Genomic DNA, 20736 nt, shown 5'->3' on the forward strand with positions numbered 1-20736 from the left:
CAAATTCCATCCGTTAGTCCCCAAAGAGGTGTCTTTTCCCAAGAAATGGTGCCTCAATCTTGTATGTCTTCTCTACTTAAGGAAACAAGTAGATAATATGTATGTAACAGACAGAGAGGTATACAATATTAAATAAAAGAGGCATACAATATTAAATTAAAAACAGACAAAAATATAGGTGATAATATAGGACCTTGAGTAAAAACATGTTTTTAATTTTTGTTTTATTTTGATTCCCCCCAAACCAGAAAATATTCCACCAATCAGAAAATTATGTTAATATGTAGTTATTCCTTTGTCCCAGTCTCCTGAGTACTCTGCCTCATTGGTAGAGTAGAGAAGGTAGTAAACTAGCTTCCACCCAATTTGGGACCATATCTGAATTAGTTGTGTATGTGTGTCTTTCAGGTACATTTTACTTATATGTAATGGATATCACCATTTATTATAGTCTGAAGAAATAGATTGTGTCGTAGTCTAATTCACCTTTCAATCTCAGTTTGTTTTTTTGTCCTTTGGAGTGTCAGGCAGCTTGTTGTTCTGTGAGGTCTCTATTTTTGGCTGTCCAATTTCAGTGTGAGTCATCTCAATGATTTTAGCTGCCATGAATCATTGTTTGCCAAAGTTGCCTGTTACCACTACCCAAACATTATCAAACAGCGATCATTCCCACCTGTGACCATTAACACACACTGAGTGGCCATCATGACTTCACGATATGAGCCCCATGTTTACATTTTATAAGTAAGCCAAATATCGGTTGATGATATCATTCTCTGAATTTTCTCAGCATTCTTGTCTACCCTTTCCATGCCTCTAGTTTCAGAGAATCTGTTTCCATGACTGAATGTTTAATCTGTATACTTGATAAAATACTTAGCTACTCATTTCTCGATTTCATCATAAATCAGTCCTTCTCTACAAGATTTCTTTCATCTATAATGTAGTCAATCTTGAACATTTTAGGAAAGTAAAATTCTATTTTCTATAAGCCACCATTATGTTTTTTGCCTAGACTGTCAGGATAGCCTGAAGCTTAGTCTCTGCTTCCTGACTTGCTCCGAATACTCTAGTTTTAATATAATAACCACTCCCCTGATTTCCCAAATTCTCAGTGTGAGTCCAGAGTCCCTACTTTGTGCTTTAAAAGGCCAGTATATACCCTGTATACTATGCTGCCATAAGTTCACTTGTTTCTCACATTCACTGGACTCCTTGGTCTCAATTTATAGTATATCATTTGTTTTTGTTCACAGGATGCCCAACATTTCCAGGTGATTGGTAGATGAATAAATGAAGGAATGAGTAAATTCTGAAACTGTTCACAATTTTCTCTTTTTCGACACTTACTGGGTATTCTTTCTTCTGAGTGTTCTCCACTCTACATTTAGCATTTTCATTTTTTTTTCACATTTAATGCCATCATAGCAACTGATAATCAAACTCCAAAAAGAGACAAATGGTTGACCAAGGGCAAAAAGCTTAGGCTAAAAAGAAGACCTGGACCAAGTTCTTTAGGATCCTCACAAAGTGTATTCAGTAAAGTCATTTATTTTCTTAGATGTTGCATCCAGAAAGAGTTATGAACTTTTTGTAAGATACAGAAGAATAATATTTGAGAAAGCATTTTGCAAAATGTCGACTCCTATACCACCAATAATATGTTAGAGTTAGTGACAGCAAATATCATTCTAACAGCATCAATTATTTTAACCTACCAAATCCTCATAATAGCTTTACAAGATGATTTCTACATGTATCCCATTTTACAGATGAGTAAATAAAGGCATCAAGACATTGTATGAGATTCACAAGAAAATGTAACAAATAAATGATAGCATTGAGGATCCATCCCAGGCTATCAAGCTCTAGTTTTTGAGTTCTCAGCTTTCCTGTACTTTACACCAAATTAAAATGATGGTCTGCTTCTCTACCAGGGTCCCCTTAAAGGCAAAGCTCTTTTCTTTTGATCTTGTGATGGGCTTTTTTACTAAAAGCTCTGCCATAGCTTTTTGAGATTTTATATAAGTTTAGAGAACAGGATGAAAATAACATTTTTAAAAAAAGGAAAAGAAGAGAAAGGAAAACCACCAAACGGAAAACTCAAAGCAAGAAAGCAAACAAATAAAAGTTCAAGAGAAATAAAAAATGCACACAAGGATCAAGACTTGACAATAACCTACCTCTCTGTCTACTCTATTACAATCATGGGGAAACATTTTGAGGCAGGTCAAGACATATTGAGGACCGTAAACTTATAGCCTCCTTTTTTCACAGTTCTATATTCTCTAGTCTCTTTTTCCCCCACATCAAATGCAGCTCTTCCCTTTAAAGTTCACAGAGACATTGGAGCCAAAGGTGAAGGGTGGGGCTGGAGCCTGCAGACAGCTGCCAACAGGGCCCTGACGGCTGGCGGCTGAAAGCACCAGCAAGCCCTGGGTGCAGCCCACTGAACTGTGGGCACTGTCTTCCAGGCATGCCAACAGAGAACAAATCAGACAGCAGCTCCTCAAAGAGAGGGACAGAATCATCTTAAAACTTGGAAACACTAATGTGCAGTGCTTGCCTGATACCCTGGTGATAAATTCAGAGCAGCACTGAACTCACCGGTTTTACAGACACAGGAACACAACACTTGTGCAAAGGTAAGCGCAAGGAGACCTCTTAATCAGGCAACTTCTCAGACATCCGCGAAAAATCTGCTCTCATCCAGTGTTTATCTTGAGTGGCAGGGAAATGTTCAGAAATCTGTTTTATTTACAATTTTTAATACCTCATTAACAATGAAAAGCAGCCAAAACATCAGAAAAGAATTCTCTATAATCTTTTGGATTAATACAGTGATTTTTTTTTTTTTGCAGTAGCTTCAATATGGCAAACTAAAGAAAAATAAACATAATATGTTTTAGCAAATACAATACAATGTTCAGCAATTTAAATCAAGAAATTAAAACTAGTCATATGAAAAGGAGGAGAAGAGAATGATAAAGTCCCAAAGTGATATGCTGCAGTTTTTAACTATCTGCCTTTTACTCTAACTTTTACAGTAGTAGCTAAGGTCTTATGGTCATTTTCAAGAGCTACATTGAGAAACCCAATTAAACCAGCTCACTGCATTTATTGCATCTGCTTTGTGGCGTGAGGGTAAATGCAGTTCTTAAAATCTAGTGAAGAAAAGATGAGAATGCGAAAGGAAGAAGAATTCAAGTTTGAATCAGAACAATTTTTTAAGTAAATTTTTATTATCTTAGCTATAATCTCTCAGTACAAAAAAAAGACAGTTAAATTTATTAAAAGACAACTTATAGTTTCTGAATAGCAAGTATTATTTTGTAGTAAGTATTTTGATAAATGTTTAAGATATGTTAATTTTAAATAAATCTTTGTCTTAAAATTGAGAGAAAGTAATTAACTGGTAAGAATGTATTTGTTCCTTAAGCTGAAAATATTTGGAAAAATTTTTAGAAAGGACAGGGATTGTTCAATGTTTTTCCTTCCTTAATATAATCTTTAAAATATGTTCTCTCTTCTATGCTTTACTCTAGGGCATATATGTACTTAGTGCAAAATAATTCTTCTAAATTAATCTTAATTTTTCACAGTTTGCATGAGAAGGAGCTTTAGTTTCCTCTCTAATATTATATGGTAAAAGGTTTGATTATAGTTACAAAAAAGGTGGTCAAAAATCTTAAAGCAAACTGTTAAAAACACATGGAAAGGAGCAACAATAAGATAAAATAGTGCCAAGAGCTTGAGTTAGTGAACAAAATGTAGTGCAAAGAGGGTAAGAATAAAAGATTTCAACAAGAGTAGACATTAAATATGCCAATATTATGATATCCTAAATAAAAATATAGTATATTATTATAATGAACCTTCTTTACATCCAGGATCCAAATGAACATCGACAACTGAACATGATCGGTATCAGTTTGAGTTTTGTCACAGTTAACAAGCCAAATTGATGCAGATCAAAATGCTTTTTTCATGTCGGAAATAGAGCTTGGTTGTCAAAAAAGCTTGGTGATGAGTGACCGTGGGGAGACATCCCAGCAATAATCAATCGTCAATCAGTCATGGAAAGTGCTTATTCTGCTCTTATAGGCGCCTCTTCATTACTTGCCGTGCACCAATCTCAGGAGAGAGAAGATAAAGGTTCCTTTCAATGAATAAAGCAATAGTTTCTACACAGGGAGAAATGAAGAGAAAAGCAACCTGGATTCGTTTTAGAAACTACTTTTTTTTTTTGCTAATTTTTAGGAGCTTTACTTTTCATTTTTTGAAAAAAGTGTTTTTAAAAAAAAAAAAAAAGTTTGTTTTTTAAAAAAATAGCATTAGAAATACCAAAGTGGCGCTAAGATTTGTCTTCTTCTAAATTGGCAATTCAACATTTCTTACATAAATGTCATAAGTCAGATATCTAAATGGAACTGATTAATTAAAGTGAATATGTTGCTTTAAATATGAACATAAGATTTATTCGATTTAGGTATATATGGTGAATGGAGAGATAGTACATGGCTGCAATATCTTAAGAATATTAAAAGGTTAATCATAATATTAGTTTTGGGTAAATGTTACATAGTTAAATTAAGTGTGTATGTTCATGAATGTGAATGCAAAGGCAAGATATTCAAATGGCTTGAATTTGCAGATGCTTTTTTTTTTTGATATTATAATTCTGTCCTCTTGGGATTCTATGCCTAATAACATTGAATTCCACCAGAAAGAAAAAAAAGTCATTCTATTCTGCCTGTTTATTTTTGAAGCACATACATTCTCTTTTCCTTGAGTTAGTGCACAACCACTTTGGCACTTTCCCTGTACCACGAAGCAGAACTAAATACTTCTGGTAGGCAAGCTGGTAAGGGAAATGATTTTGAATGTATTTTCATAGTGGAAAACAGGTTTGCCAAAATAGTTTGACTTTATGAAAGGGGAGAACAGCTGTATTTGGTTTATAATAAATCTTTCACAAATCAGTAAAAGCAAATAGACAGCACAACTGTAACCCATAAAAGTGGAAAATATTAAACAACAGGCAGTGAAGTTGTTAAACTTTCCCACAGACACCAGGTTTTGAAAAAAAAAAACCCATCTAGCAAATCCACACATGCAACTCACATGAAAAAGTGGGCCAAATCACATCAGAAGAGGAGAAAGAATTATTACTGATTAGAGGGAAAATCCTGTTAAGGTGACTTTTCTAGGATGAAGGTGTCCCCAGCAGTTTCCTCCTCCTATTACTGAATGTTAGTGCAGAATAATTACTTGCTTGCCAAAAATGACAGGACATTGACCCTGCAGACTTATTGAATTCTCATTGCTTGCCTCCAGGCCATGTCGGGGGTTATTCAATTTTGCCTGAGGAGGACAATCCATTATGAGAGATGAGTCAAGAAGGCATCCTCCTTGATTGCCCACCAAAACCATTATCGCAGCACAGAGAGGGCATCGGCAGGGAGTGGACAGACAAGACAACACTGATCTCGATTACCCAGGGACAAGATACAATTTACATTACTTGAAGCCACAGGACAGAGGGCAATCAGCCCTGGGAATAGGGCGGCAGCCCTAGAGTGAACAGGTATTAACAGCAGAGCAGCATCGGAGCTACTTGCTTATGCTAGGCATGACCTTTAGCCTTACAAGGTAGTAACCGATTGGTTTGATCTGTAATTATGTAAATAATTTTACATTGATGAACAGAATGGTTCTCAAAAGCATTCAGAATCCTAAAGTATGAAAATCTTTGGATTAGATTTGTTTTATCATATCTGTCATAGATTTTCTGTTCTAACACATTTTCGTAGCAATCACAGTTATTTTTGACCCAGGAACTTGTTGCAATCAAAACTGCCTACCAGTGGAGAAAACAACAGCCTCAATTCTACAACTGTACCTTTAAAAAAAAAATTCTGGATAATGAATGAATTTTTCCTTTAAGCATAAGGCCCCAGTGTGCAATGTGCTGAGAGCAATGTTGTAAAATTTTGATTTGAGACTCTGCTCAATAAGCCAATTTTACGGGGGCTAATGATAACATATAAGAAAATCAAGTAATGCTTCTCTTTAGACTTGATTGTTAGCTAAACATTACTGGATCCCAATATCCTGTTAAACTATTCCAGTGAATTAGAAAATCTTACACTATTTTTATTTCAGTCAATGAGAAATGCTTCATTACATGTTTTAAAAACTGATTTAATTGAGAGAAAGATATGCCTACACTTTTCTCTGGCTTATAAGGGTCAGGGACTCTAGTAGGAATTTCTAAATATAATGATATGTTCAATTTAACATATTGGAATAATATTATGCTCCAAAAACCTAGTAACGGGTAGATTTTTGTAATCTTGGGAGTTCCTGACAGCACGAGATATAATTCCAATAGAAACAATGGTTCACATTTTCTAGATAATTACATAAGAATCCATGGGAAACTGCTTCAAATATGAAAAATAGCCCATGTTACTTCAGAATTCTCCTGCTATGCTATTAGTATATCTGCAGAAGCTGTAAAGCAAATAACCTCTCATTCCCCCATGAACACTGATTAATTAGGGCATGAAACCAGGGTGATTTGTGAAAGAGCTTTGCAAAACAAAAGCTTTGTGTGATTTTATGCTTAGAGTTTATTCTGAATCAATCTATCAACTAAAGAAAATTATATTAAACCACTGACTTAAAAATTAGAGTATGTTAAAAAAGGTTAAAAAAATAACTGTCAGCCCCTCTTTTCAAGTTAGAATTTATTAAATAATCAGAATGCCTTTTGTGTGCTCAATCCCAACAGCACACAGGTTGATGTGTCCTTATCCTATATCTAAGACTCAATGTCACTCAGTGCAAGGGGCAATTTAAATTGATATAGCACAAATAAAAAAAGTACCTACTGAGTTTGGCACACAGTAGGTACTAAAAAAATATTGATTCAGTGATAACATAAAACATAAATTTGGGACACAAATCTTTATAAAATTAAAGATCACAGAATATTGAAATGTGTAGGCACCTTTAAATGGATCTATTTGGGCCATGTGTTTTACAGTTGAGGAGATGAAACTCCTTCTTTTAAGCTTATAAAGGATGTATGCTAAGGGGTTTAGAGCAAGTCCTGAAGTCAGACTCTGGCTAAAATCACACTGTGTAGCCTTAAGAAATTTACTTTACCTCTCTATGTATCTGTTTCCTTGCACATAAAATTGGGATAATAATGGTCCTTACTGCACAGGGTTTTTGGAAGGATTTATTGGCAAAATATGTTCATAAGAGACAATCAGAAAACACCTAGTACAAATTATGCTCTTAGTAAACATTAGCACTTATTGTTAAAGGTAAAGCCCAATTCAATTTAGTTGGGTGATAGTAAGACAGGAATGAAAAAAAAAACCATGTTATTCTTTTACTAAAGCATCTCTTTTGTGAAATTTTTGGTTGTTAGCATCAATTTTATATATCCAGTTTAGAAAAGGTAAAAATCAATTCAAATCAGTTAAATGTACGTATATTCTGAAATCGTCCATATTCCCAACACCAAAAAAAGAAGTAGAGTTGGTATCTTGGTATATGCTTTACCAAATAGATTAATTTGTTTATATGACACATACAGTAAAGCCCTTCCAGATACTATAAATGGGATCTGAAATGTTCAATGTCATAAAATATGAATAGATTTTATTTTGAAATTAATCAAGGAACCATTGGAAATCTATTTATTTAGACCAAGGGAAATAGCTAGTTACTTCAACAAGAAAGCAGAGGGTAATAAACTCTCAATCCCAGAAGTTTTACCACAAAGTGTTACTTTATATGTGTACATTTCATATGTATTTATTTAAAATCATGCTATCATTGGCTATTCACTTTTGGGAACAACAGATTATAAATATTATTTCATGTGAAAACTATAACACAATAGTTCTAAATTCCAGCTCTGGATTAAGACAAACCTGGTTTCAATGGTTAACTCTGCCATTTACTTGTCAAGTTGACCCTAAACAAGTTACCAAGTCTCTATTTGTTTATCTGTCAAAAAAGGTGATATTAATAACTATTCATCAGTTGCTAGTACATATTAAATGAAATAATCCACTTTAGACACATAATACAAATACTTGGCACTTAATATGCTCTCCAAAAATATTAGTGTTTTTACCTCTTTGGTTTATTCTGTGGCTAGAACATAACTCAGTCACCAAATGTTAGACACTTAGGGGTTTTATGCCTTTCTTTCATTGCTATTATAAAAAGTGTTTTCTGATATACACATTTTTGCCATTAGTCAGATTTTTACTTAGAATCAACTATTAGAAGCTCAATGTCGTGGGTCCAAGAATATATGCATAAAATAATGATTTGTCATACTTCAAATTTGGTACTGGCATTATATTAAACATTACACCAGCATTATTTAAGATTCCTATTTCTATATTATCAATTTTATAAATTAAGGTAAAATCCATATAGTATAAATTACAAAGTCTTAGTACAGCTTGATGAATTTATATATATAATATTATATATATATAACATATGTATATATAATAATAATACATATATATGTGTATGTGTGTGTATCCATCACCCAGATCTATATACAGAACACATCTAACACACCAGAATGTCCCTTTAACCTGTTGTCACTTAGTGCCCTTGTTAACTACAAATTAATTTTTTCATGATCTTGAACTTAAAATTAATGGAATCATACAATATGTGCTCTTTACTGTTATTCTTTATCAACATAGTGTTTTGAGATTCCTCCAGCTGTGTATCAATAGTTTCCTGTTTCTTCTTTTCTATTGTTATTGTTCTACTATAGGAACATACCTCAATTTGTTTATACATTTCCATACATTTGGATACTTGAGTCCCCAATTTGGGAACTTTTATGAATAAAGCTGTCAACAGTTTATTATTTGGTGGACTTCATGTTATTGGGAATTCATTTATGAGAATTGTTTTTTCATTAGAGTGGAAATACATTTAGCTTTGGCAAAATCTCTTAAATCAATTTATACTTTCATCATCAAGATCTGAAAATTCTATCTGCTCCATATCTTCAACAGTATTGACAACATCAGACTTTCTAATCTTAACTCTTTTCTTGGGTATATATCTAATTTAATTTCATCAAGTACTTAAAAATATGCTTTTTAGATATTTTTATGCTTTAGTGAATTACTTATTTAGTATTTTGTTCATTTTCATCTGGGTTCCTTTTTCTTATTGACTTGTATTTTATATTATAGTGTTTTTATAGTGTTATATAGATACAAGAATTTTGAGCTTTATAATATATATATATATATATACTTAATATATATTTCTATATATATATTTATAAAAAAATAAAAAAGCTTATTTAATAAAGATTGTATTAATGTTTAAGAATTATACTATTTCCATGGATTGGAATGTTCAATATGGTTAATATATTGATTTTTCCAAAATTGATCTCTAGATCAATAAGTCTACTTATGGATTTTGGTTCTACAAAATAATATCTAAGTAAATGAAGTAAATAACCACAAATATAGAAGAGAGATCAATAAAGTAAAGGAAATGGATCCAAAGGGAGAGAAGAGGAGGGAGAGAGGAAAAGTACAGAGGAAATAAGTCTATGAAATTAGGCTATGTCCATGAGTGAATATATCACAATGAATCCCAATTAAATATATATGCATAATGCACTGGTTGAAATAATAATAATAATAATAGAAGGCAGATCAGAAGAATGGAATGAGCAGATCAGGGGGAGGGAAGAAGGATGGTCAAGGGAAGGATGAGATTGATGGAATTATGTTATGTGCCTATATGACTATGTCATAATGAATCCCATTATTATGTATAATAATGGACTCAATACAAAAATTAAAAAAACAAAAACAAATATTTTAAGTGGAAAAATGTGTAAATTACAGTGAGCTGATTTTAAAATTTATTTGGAAACACAACACAAAGGACAAGACAATGTTTAAGAAGAGCAAATGTAACATTCAAGTATTATCATTAGTAATGATGGAAGTGTGATATTGATACAAAGATAGATAAATAAAATGAGAAAATAGAACAAAAAACAAAATATAGATGACACATGTGTATTCATTTGATTTGTAACAAAGGCATCAAAATAAAGCCAAATAAGACCCTTTTACTTTTGTTTTTTTCAATAGATCATTCTGAAGTAATAGGACATTCATAATAAAAGGGTCTCTCCTTCATATATGCAAAATTTTATTGGAGATTAAAGTTCATTTTTGGTATTAATATATTACTCCTAAATTAATAAATAAAACGACACCCTGGTGATATTTCTATTTGCATTTTTCTGAATACTAATAGAATTTGCTTAAATTTTCTCTTTATATTGTTTTCTTTTAGGATACTCCTTTTATGGTTAATAGATCTTTCTAGTTTTTTGAGGCAACATCCTCATCAACTTCAAAATTTGCATGTGTTTTTATATCTGATTGTAGACTTTCTATTTTGCTTCTTTTTTACTTACAGCAATAACTCTACAAGAAATAGTCTTTATTGTTCAAAAGGGACAGAGAGTTACACCTGGCAATGTTAATAAAATAAATAATAATGGCAACCTTTGTGTCTTGCCTGACCAAAGCTTTCATTAAGTATTAGTAGGGACCAATTAGTAACACACAGGAAATAAAGAGAATCCAGAATAATGCTTTATTTAGCATAACTTTATGTCAGGAATGAGGGGGGAAAAAGGGATATTGTTAGCCTGGTAACAGGAGTTAAGCAGTAGGGAAAGTTTTCCTGTGGGCCTTCTACAGTCCTGATTCATCCAAGAAAGTTTAGTACATAAGTACATACTATAAATAGTTTGAATTATGTTCTAGAAACAAAATAAAACAAAAATACCTTAAGTATGTGCTTTTTTATACTCTATGGTAATTCAAAGAACAATACTAAATAGGTCATGGTATGGATAAATATAGTCAAGACTCCAAATGAACCTAAGAAACATTTTTAAACCAATACTGTAAATGTTTTGCCATTGTTTCTCAAGGAAGGTAGAAGAAAATAATAAAAGGGGAATTTACATGATAGAAATTCAAGACATTTCCATACGAATCATTAGAAATTTCACTGATGATTTTTAAACACAGAGAGGGTATAAGAAATAACTAACTTGATTTGCATAGAATGGCAGGAAAAGTGAAAATCCTGGAAAGGGCCTGTTTGTGATACTAACACATACACATTACATTTTGAAAGGTAAATATACAGAATCTGTATCTCATGGTGTGATTACAGATGCTAAACACACACAGGTTCCAATGGGGTTTTAAATTTTAAAGGTGATACATAGACAATAGATTTAGTAGTGAAAGTTGGAAATGTTATTCTAAGCCCTTTGCAACCAATATTTGGGAGAAGAAAATCTCTTCTTCCCTCAAAATATACCCTGGTACCAGCAGCAACAGAGAGAATGCTGAGATAAGAGGCACCTTTAGCCTGACAATCTAACCATATCCCCTCATTGTCCCATTCCTTTTTATAAGTTATTGATTTTCATGGAACAAGAGAACAGATGCTGCCCTATTTAAATCCAACTTTAAACTGCAAAATTAGGTTTGCTTTCCATACAGGAGAATAACACAAAGGTATTCCAAGTTCACTCTATTCAAAATGTCTATAAACTAGTGGGGAGAAATACCAGAATGGTCCACTGCCTCTATGTACAATAATTTTTTGATACATGTTCATTAGTTTTAAACTTATATTTCATTTATATATTCAACAATCACTAATGGAGTTCTCTGCAAGGCTTTTGGGGATACCAAATGCCTCCATATTCAGACCCTATTCTGAAAGAATCTGCCTTGCAAGTGAATGTAAGGGTCCAGCGAAAACTAAATAACAACTAAGATAATTCATTGAGTAGGCATAGGAGAAGAAATAATCAACACCACTTCTAATTCCAAATGGTGTCTGAATAAAAAGGATTATGCTTCACCTCCTTGCTGTGGCCATCCCTGCTCTGTGATTTAGGTAGGCATTGTAAGCTCACTTCTCTACAAAGTATGTGCTTACTGATATTTACCCTACAGGATTGCTGTGTGGAATACCTAGAATATATAGAGTCCTTACCAAAATTCTCATTGCATGTATAAGTGAAAGTGACCTTTATCAATGGAGACAGTCCTCAATTATTATTCCTTCAACTGTTGCAACAACTTGAGTTTGTGCTTACCTGACACTGATAAGCCCAAATTGCCTTTTAAGCATCCAAATGAATCATTCATACCAGGATAAGAATCCTATTTCTCACAAAATTATTCTAATGTAACAATGAGGAAATGACAAAGAAGTGAATCTTTAATTTCAAGTTAAAGCCTATTATTCAAATTACACATTTTATAAATATCTCAGGAATGCATCATAGACAACAGAAAACTACCAATCATTTCGAAGAGTCAGAGCTTTACATGACAGTTTGTGTTTCATGAAGAGTAGATACATGTCATTTGGAAAAAAAGAGGAGCTATCCAGATAGGACATTCAGGGCCAAGTTTACAGGCAAGATCATGTATTTTAATTGAATACTAAGAAGTTCCATGTAATTGAAACTTGAGAGTCATGTATGGCAGAGAGGAATATTAAGTTAAAGAGGTAATGGGGATGTTTATAGAGGGACTTGTTTGTTAACCTAAGAAGTTAAAATATAGTTTAGGTACACTTGAAGAAATTATAAGATAGGATCACTTCATGCATAGGATTCTGCAAGAAAACGTTCTTGTATTTGCGAATACATAGAGGATATGAGTGTGTGTGTGTGGGGGGGGGGGGTAGTTATACCTGAGAGGAAGAAAAGGTGGAAGGATATTGGAGAAAGGACTATATTTCAGAGAATCATTGTTTAATGGCCCAAAGGTGAAGAAAATTTTCTAATCCAGAAAATCTTGAACTATTTGGAATCATCATTATGTATCCGAAGACTTTCATATATATATATATATATACTTGAATATAGAAAATAATTAAGAAACGTGTTGATTGAGTTTATATTTGGGGCCCAAACCAGAAGTCATAGTTTTAGAATTTTGCTTTAAACTGAGGGTGCTCTCTCCCACAATTAAAATAAGAAGGTGCTTCTGATACACATTGCCATAACTGTTTAGAAATAAATGAGATTACTATTTTGGGAAAGCTAAAGAAAATTTAAGTCCTTTGTTCTTGAGTTATGAGTTCAAGAAGAATGTGTTTAGACATGTTTCAGATATATTTTCTACTTCTTTGGGAGGTGGCATGATTCCATTGTTCTAACTCCTATATGCATTTTAAAAATATTTCTCAGTATTCATAAAATTCATAGAAGTTCACAAACATAATACTTAAGAAACTTTCATGTATCATTTCAGAGAAATTCGCCCTCATTCTGTAATTTGGATCAATGATTTAGCCTCCTCAGCTTCTGTTTTCTCCTTTTTGACTTCATCAAGGAATTAACATTAGGAAAAATTTTAGTATCTGTGGATATAAAGTACTTTTGTTTCATTTGTCTCTCCTGATGTCATATTTTCAGATAAAATTTGGTTTAATTAGTTTACTAACTGTGATATTAAACTTTAATGTCTTTAGCTTTTATTTTTTCCCATTGTGTTCCATATACTATATTAAGGCTATAAAAGCATTATCTTATTTAGCAAAATGGAATCAGGAAAATACTATTTTCTCATTAAATAGATGAGGAAAATTAGTTTGCAAGAGATTAATAATCTACTTAAGGTTATATTATTATAAATAAAGAGATTTGAAAGCCATGATTAAAATGGTTATATTAATATTTGATGTTTTATACCAATGATAAATATCACTGTATCTGCTGCTTCTCACAATCTCTAGAAATGAAAGCTAAGCTAATAAATCAGTTTATTCCTTATAATCAGATATCATGTTGGTAGTATTCAATCACCCATAGTTTGTTTCTTCATTAAATCTGTTAACTATCTAAATACATGGCCCTGTAAGACTCATAGGATAAGTTCTGTGAATTAAAACAAGTCATGTAGTGAAATAAGTATAGTATATTTCTGGGTTTTATTCTTTCCAAATCATAAAACAATCTCCATTATCACTAATATCACCTCAATATTTTATTGCTCTGTTCCTATCAGCTGATATGCTTGTTGATTATCATATGAATCCAAAAACATAAATATTGCTCATTTGATATTTTCAATGTATAGTAACCTTCTATTTCAAAGAGTCTAAAAGAGCCCCTTGCCCAGGAATTTTTTCAATGAAAGGATTAAATTTCCCACTATTTATGTTTAAGCACATATCAATTGCTAACTATTTTCATCTTTTGTATTTTAAATCAAAAGACCTTCTCTCAATTACCATGATTAAATGGTAAGGCATTTCTTCCACTTTGAAGGTCTAAAATACAGTGCTTCATCCTCAAGTTTAATTTCCTTTTAGTCTTCTCTATAGAATATATTTTAAATATGAGTTTTGGCATTTCAAATAAGAAAATGTTATCTTTCCATTTTTATTGTATTCATTAGGTCATATTCTCCATCATTTAGAAACATTTCCAGTTAATCTTTTTAATTTCCCATTTACTTTGTAGTTACTTATAGACAATTAAGTCCAGTATGTTAATATTACTTATCACTTATCTTATATCTTATCTTCGCTTGTTGAACTCCCTCTTCTCTCCATTGTGCATGTTGAGATTATTTGGGCTAAGCAAAAGATCCTCCCTTAATACCCAATTTAAAGCCAACTTAATGAGCCCTGCCAGTTCTGAACACAACAGGGAGTTTGGTATCCCATCTGGTTAAGTGGAGACTACAATAACTTCCATGATGAGGACATCTGTTTAGAAAAATCAGAGTTCCATAAATCCAAAACTCTCTTTCCTATAGCACTATCACACCCATGATTGGTGCCCTTTTTTTTTCCTCTTCTTTTGTGACAGTACGTTTTCCGGGACTACTTCCTTTCTGCAGTCCTGTCAAGTAAACTTGAAAAGCATTACAGGTCGAAATCCTGTAACATCAAGTCCAGTTTTGTTCTTTTTTCATCGAATTATTTATTTTCTTCAAATGTATTTAGAAAGTGATAAAAGTATGGACTTGGTGATGGGAATAGAAATTATAATCAACAACTTATCTGGTGTTCATGATACTTTGAAAGGCACTTTATTTGGCTCTTTGAAGGCACTGTTTCCTTTAATCCTTACATCAGTGCTACGAGGGAAGGCACTGACCACCTCTCCAACATCCATTCTATTCCTCACTAATTGGGAACCAAACAAGAACAAGTGGTAGAGTGAGCAGACTCTGAAAAACTCGTAAAAGCAAAACTTCCTGCCTTCATGCTGTTCACATACCGACATTTTCCTGAAGCCTACCCTACCTGTGGATTCAGGTGCTTGAGCCAAGGGATTTCCTCATGCTATCCAATGGAATGTATACTTAGCACAATTTTTCCTTGGAAACATATTCCATATTAGGAGCTGTGCTTTAATTATATAGACTGAGAGAACAAGAAAACCCTTACATAACCTAAAACAAAAGATATGTGACAATTGTATTCATTAATACTTTTAGCAGTTTTCTTGTGCCAGACACTGTGATAATCACTAGAAATACAAATATAATAGAACACACACCTACATTTTCAAGTAGAATACAGGAGATACTGAATAGTAGGGTTGTGGTATGGCTCAGTGGTAGAACACTTGCCCAGAATATTTATGTCCCTGGGTAACATCCCCAGCACTGCACAGCCGCCCCCCCAAAAAAAAAATACTGAATAACAACATATATCAATGTATTATTAATTTTAAAAAGTTTTGTGTCTTCCTTTTTCTTACCTACATATATGCACACATGTGCACATACACACACACACACACACACACACGCACTTTAAAAAAATTTTTTTTTTGGTGCTGCAGATTGAACCCACGAATGCTTTACCACTGAGCTATATCCCAGTCCATTTATTTATTTATTTATTCATTATTTTTTTTAATTTTATTTTGAGACAAGGTCTCACCAAGTTGCTTTGGATCTTGCTAAGTTGCTGAGGCTGGCTTTGAACTAGGAACCCTCCTGCCTCCCTCCTGAGTTGCTAGGCACACACACATTAACTTTGTGTTACATACCATTTTAACGTCTAGAAGTTCACAATATCCTGTATAGAGGAAATTAAAGGAAGACTTGCTTTTTATACTGCAAAGTAGTTCTTCATAGCCCCGAGAGAGAGATTAATTCTTTTAAAGGATGATCTATAAAATTTTTAAAAGGACAAATGGAGATAAATAATTATGAATAATAAAGTTATAAATAACATAACAAGGAAGTAGATTCCATTTAAGAAATCAGGAATGTTCACAATACATTTTAAATAAATTTCTGTCAAAATGAATTCTTTTCCTTTTAAAGGATTTGTCTTAGAGGTGTCAATCACCAGTTACCCAGTACCTTTGGCCATGGTCAATACAATAGGACAACTTTCGAAACTTAAATTACCTTATTAATTGTGAACACCGTCTCCGGGGCACTGCATAATTTTGCTATCATCACACCACTTTTCTTCCCCAGGAATTTCTGAGGCATTTCTCAGGAGAGACTTAAGAGCTACTTGTCTTACAATCTTACACCACTCATTCATTGCTTTTAGAAACTAAAAACAATGATTCTTTTAGTCCACATCTGTGCTATCCTTCATAGTCTTTTCTTTTTTGCTAACAAGTTTCTAGAAAGGATTGTCTTTACTCACTATTTAAAAATTTTAATAGACTTTATTTTTCAGAGAAGTTTTAAGTTCACAGAAAAACTGAGCAGAAAGCACATGGGTTTCTCACATACATTCTGACACCCACATTACCTCCCCAACATTTACATCCTGTACCAGAGCAGTGTATTTGTTACCATTGATGAACCTGTAACAACATCATTATCATCCAAATCCATAGTGTTATACTTTCTATGGATTTTGAAAAATGTGTAATGTTGGGCTCGGGTTGTGGTTCAGTGGTACAGCACTCGCTTAGCATGTGTGAGGCTCTGGGTTCTATCCTCAGCACCACATATAAATAAACAAAATAAAGGTATTATGTCCATCTTCAACTGAAAAAATAAAAAATAAAATGTGCAATGTCAGGTATCCATCATAAGAGTAGCATACAGAATAACTTACTGACCTAAAACTTACCTTCCTTCCTCCTATTCTTCCCTTCTCTACCTAACCACTAGAAACCACTAGCCCTGTTACTACTGTCTTCTGATTTGCTTTTTCCAGAATGTCACATAATTGAAATTATGCAGTATGTAGCCCTTTCAGCTTGACTTCTTTCACTTATAATTATGCCTGTAAGTTTCTTCCATGTTTTTCCATGATTTGATAGCTGAGTCCCTTATAGTGCTGAGTAATATTCCATTTCCTAGGTGTACCACAGCATATTTATTGATTTGCCTGCTAAAGTACATCTTACTTGCTTCCAGCTTTTCAGTAAAGCTGCTACAAGCCTCTGTGTGCAAGTTTTCACATTGACCTAAGTTTTCAGTTTTGTGGGTAAATACCAAGTGGTGTGATTACTATATCAAATGATAAGAGTATGTTTAGCATTGTGAAAAAGACTGCTGAACTGTGTTCCAAAGTACATTTTGCATTCCTACCAGCAATGAATGAGTGTGCCTGTTGCTCCGCATCCCTATCAGTACTTGGTAATGTATGTTGGATTTATGTTGGATTTTGGCCATTCCAATGCATAATGGCATCTCAGTTTTGTTTCAATGTGCATTTACCTAATGACATATAATCCTGAATAAATTTTTCACATGCTTGTTTTCCATTTTATGTATTTTTCAATGTCTGTTGTCTTTTGCCTTTTTTTCAATTAGATTGGTTGTGTGTTGCTGAATTTTAAAAGTTCATACATTTTCAGTAAGTCCTTTATCAGATAGGTCTTTTGAAAATATCTTTCCCAGTCTGTGGCTTATCTTTTCATTTTCATCTTCATTTCCATTTTGACAGTGTCATTCACAGAACAGAGAGTTTTAATTTTAAGGAAGTCTAGCTTACCAAGTCTTCTTTTATTCATTCTTATCTATGATATTGTAGCTAAAAAGTCATTACCAAACAGAAAGTCATCTAGATTTCTTTCCAATGTTCTCTTCTATGAGTTGTATAGCTTCTGACTCAGGTTTTTGTTTTGTTTTGATTGCTTATACTGCTTCTTGGCCATCTCAAAAGCACCAAAAATTCAGTAAATCCAAGAATCTATTCTCTTTTTAAAAAATTATTTTTTTTTTGTTGTAGTTGGACATGATACCTTTACTTTATTTACTTATTTTTATGTGGTGCTGAGGATCAAACCCAGCGCCTCGTACATGTGAGGTGAGCACTCTACTGCTGGGCCTCAATCTTTCCATTGCCCCATTTTTTTTAAACCAACCAAAATGATCTTGCAATTTACTCAGTTCTACCCAGTCAGAAAACAAGGACTACTTTCTGACACTTTGCTGTCTTGCTCTCTAAACATAATCCCTCAATACAATTTGTCTGTTTTATTTTCTTAAAAATTATTAATAAATCATGTCATGTTCTTGGTCCCTATCACCACATTGAGCCAAGTTATCATTATCTCTGGCTTCTTTCTTTATATACTACCAATTATTTACCTCCACCTATTCTGGTACCAACCCACTCATTTTCAACAAAACAACCAGAACAAACAATTCTAGCAGCAAATAGATTCATATCATCTTTTTGCTTACAACTGTCCAATAATTTCCCGTTGTTCATAGGTAATTACACTCATGGTGGTCTGTAAAGTTTTGCATGATCTGGACTTCCACTCCTATTGAGTTTTATCTTGCACATCATCATCTCCTTCTTTTATTTGCTCCATGCATATTGACTTCTGCTCACTATTTCTCCATGATTTGTTCTGTTATAGTGCTTTTTTTTTTAAAGCTGTCCTCTCACACAGTGTCATACTATTTTTTTTCCTTCCTGTCTTCATTACTTCCTATTTAATCCTCATATCTCACATGTCACTTTTGGAAGAGAAACCTTCCTTGACTTCTCTGAAAAGATCAATTCACCATATATGGTATAGATTTTTCTGTACTCAAACCTAGTGTGATTTTACAACAGTTCATGCGACAGGTTGTTTATTAATGATTCTGTCTTCCACTAAGTTGTAAACTACCTGTTTATACATAGACTTACTGATACTGATTCACTGTTTAGTCCCAAGGCCCAAAATTGTTCCTAAAAGAGAAATTCCATTAAAAATAATGGTCAAATGGATCTTCAGCCTCCAGCTTGGTCTGAATGAAGGGTTGTCTTCATTGAGCTGTCACTATCTCCTAATTCTTAATACATTCTTCCTTTTTCTGGTATTTTAAGCTATAAAGTTCTGGTATTTTAAGCAGCTTTTAAAGTATAACAACTTGAAGAAAATGAATGTATTTGAATAGATTCTTCTCATACTGCCTTTCATTTTAAGTCTTGATTTTAGGAATTCAAACTTTCACAATATCTTCCCCATATATTCTCTCACAGGAAATAAACAATACTTTTGATGTATAGATGGTGCCTCGTGGGTGATTTTCCTAAGGTTGCACAACTGAATTGTGATAGCTAAGGGTCGAAAATGTTAGTTTGCTGACATCTAATTTTATTCTATTCCTCTTTATAGGTAGCTATGAATTATCATGTTGGAAAAGAAAATAAATTGTGTCTGAATTGCGATAATTCTTCAAAGGTATTGTGTAGGTCAATTTACCTTCTAATGGCCTGCTCCTGCCCACTTACAGGGAACCGGAAGACACCTCTTGTCTACTAGATATAGTTCAGTTGTATGCATGCCCAAGATATGAGGCCTCATGAGATGTTCACTCTTCATGTCTGAGTCTATCCTTTCCAATTCTAGATGTACTATGGATTTCTCTCCTCCTTTTAAGTTCAGAAGAATAGAAATTACTGTCTTAGTATCTGACTTTGGAAAGATTATTGCTTCCTTCTTTATACCAAATTTCGTTTATCTTATTTGTAAATGTAAAGATGTCCATGGGGGAAAAATGGTATAAATTCATTGCTTATATCTCTTGAGCACAGATATTTTTAGTTAAAAGTTTAATTATTTTTGATAAAATTATCTTCTTAAGATTATTATATTCTTTATGGTTTTAAGCTATGTTCTTCAAAGTGAAATGAAATTTTGATAAATATTATTATGAAAATCACAACAGTCTCATATAATTTTCAGGGCACTCTGCAGTTTTTGATGCTCTTCTTTTGGTTGCACTGTGTGACAGCTCAGTGATGTTCTTAGGTGACATTAACATGTACAGGATATAAACCGAGATCACTGTAGACTTTGAGACTATTATACAATTTCTTTTCATAACCAACCTGTCCCAAATAACATTGAGTGCATTGACCCATGTAGAACTTCCAAACTCGTGGTCATCTCTTTATTTCTTGTCTCTTTTCTCAATGATTGTTCTTATTTTTTCTGTTTCTATTTTTTACTTCCCTCTACTTTTGTCATAATTGGCCAACAACTGTTTTCTGCCTTTTAGTTACTAAGAAACTAAACTGAAGGTTTCAAGGGGAAACTAAATCATCAAGTGTTGTGTACTTTCTATTAAAAACAGTAATGTCTGTAATGAAACTCTAATTAGGAGCAAATTTCAGGCATCTGGATAATTCATCCCCCAATGATATCTGTCAAAT

General features: G+C 33.1%; 1 protein-coding gene across 14 annotated transcripts in view; it reads left to right on the forward strand.

The window, feature by feature from the left end:
* Positions 1-2388: 2388 nt before the first annotated feature.
* Positions 2389-20736, forward strand: part of LOC308655106 (uncharacterized protein) — a 413636-nt gene continuing 395288 nt past the window's right edge. For 7 of the 14 annotated variants that reach the window (XR_014023380.1, XR_014023381.1, XR_014023382.1 and 4 more), the window contains exon 1: positions 2390-2645. The gene's annotated coding sequence lies outside the window, so the exon portion shown is untranslated. Of the gene's footprint in view, positions 2646-20736 lie in introns of all 14 variants that reach the window. The other 7 variants (XR_014023384.1, XR_014023385.1, XR_014023386.1 and 4 more) reach the window with 3 other exon arrangements.

This window comes from Spermophilus citellus (assembly GCF_964194105.1).
Source record: "Spermophilus citellus genome assembly, chromosome: 8".
In the NCBI taxonomy this organism is placed as follows: Eukaryota; Metazoa; Chordata; class Mammalia; order Rodentia; family Sciuridae; genus Spermophilus; species Spermophilus citellus.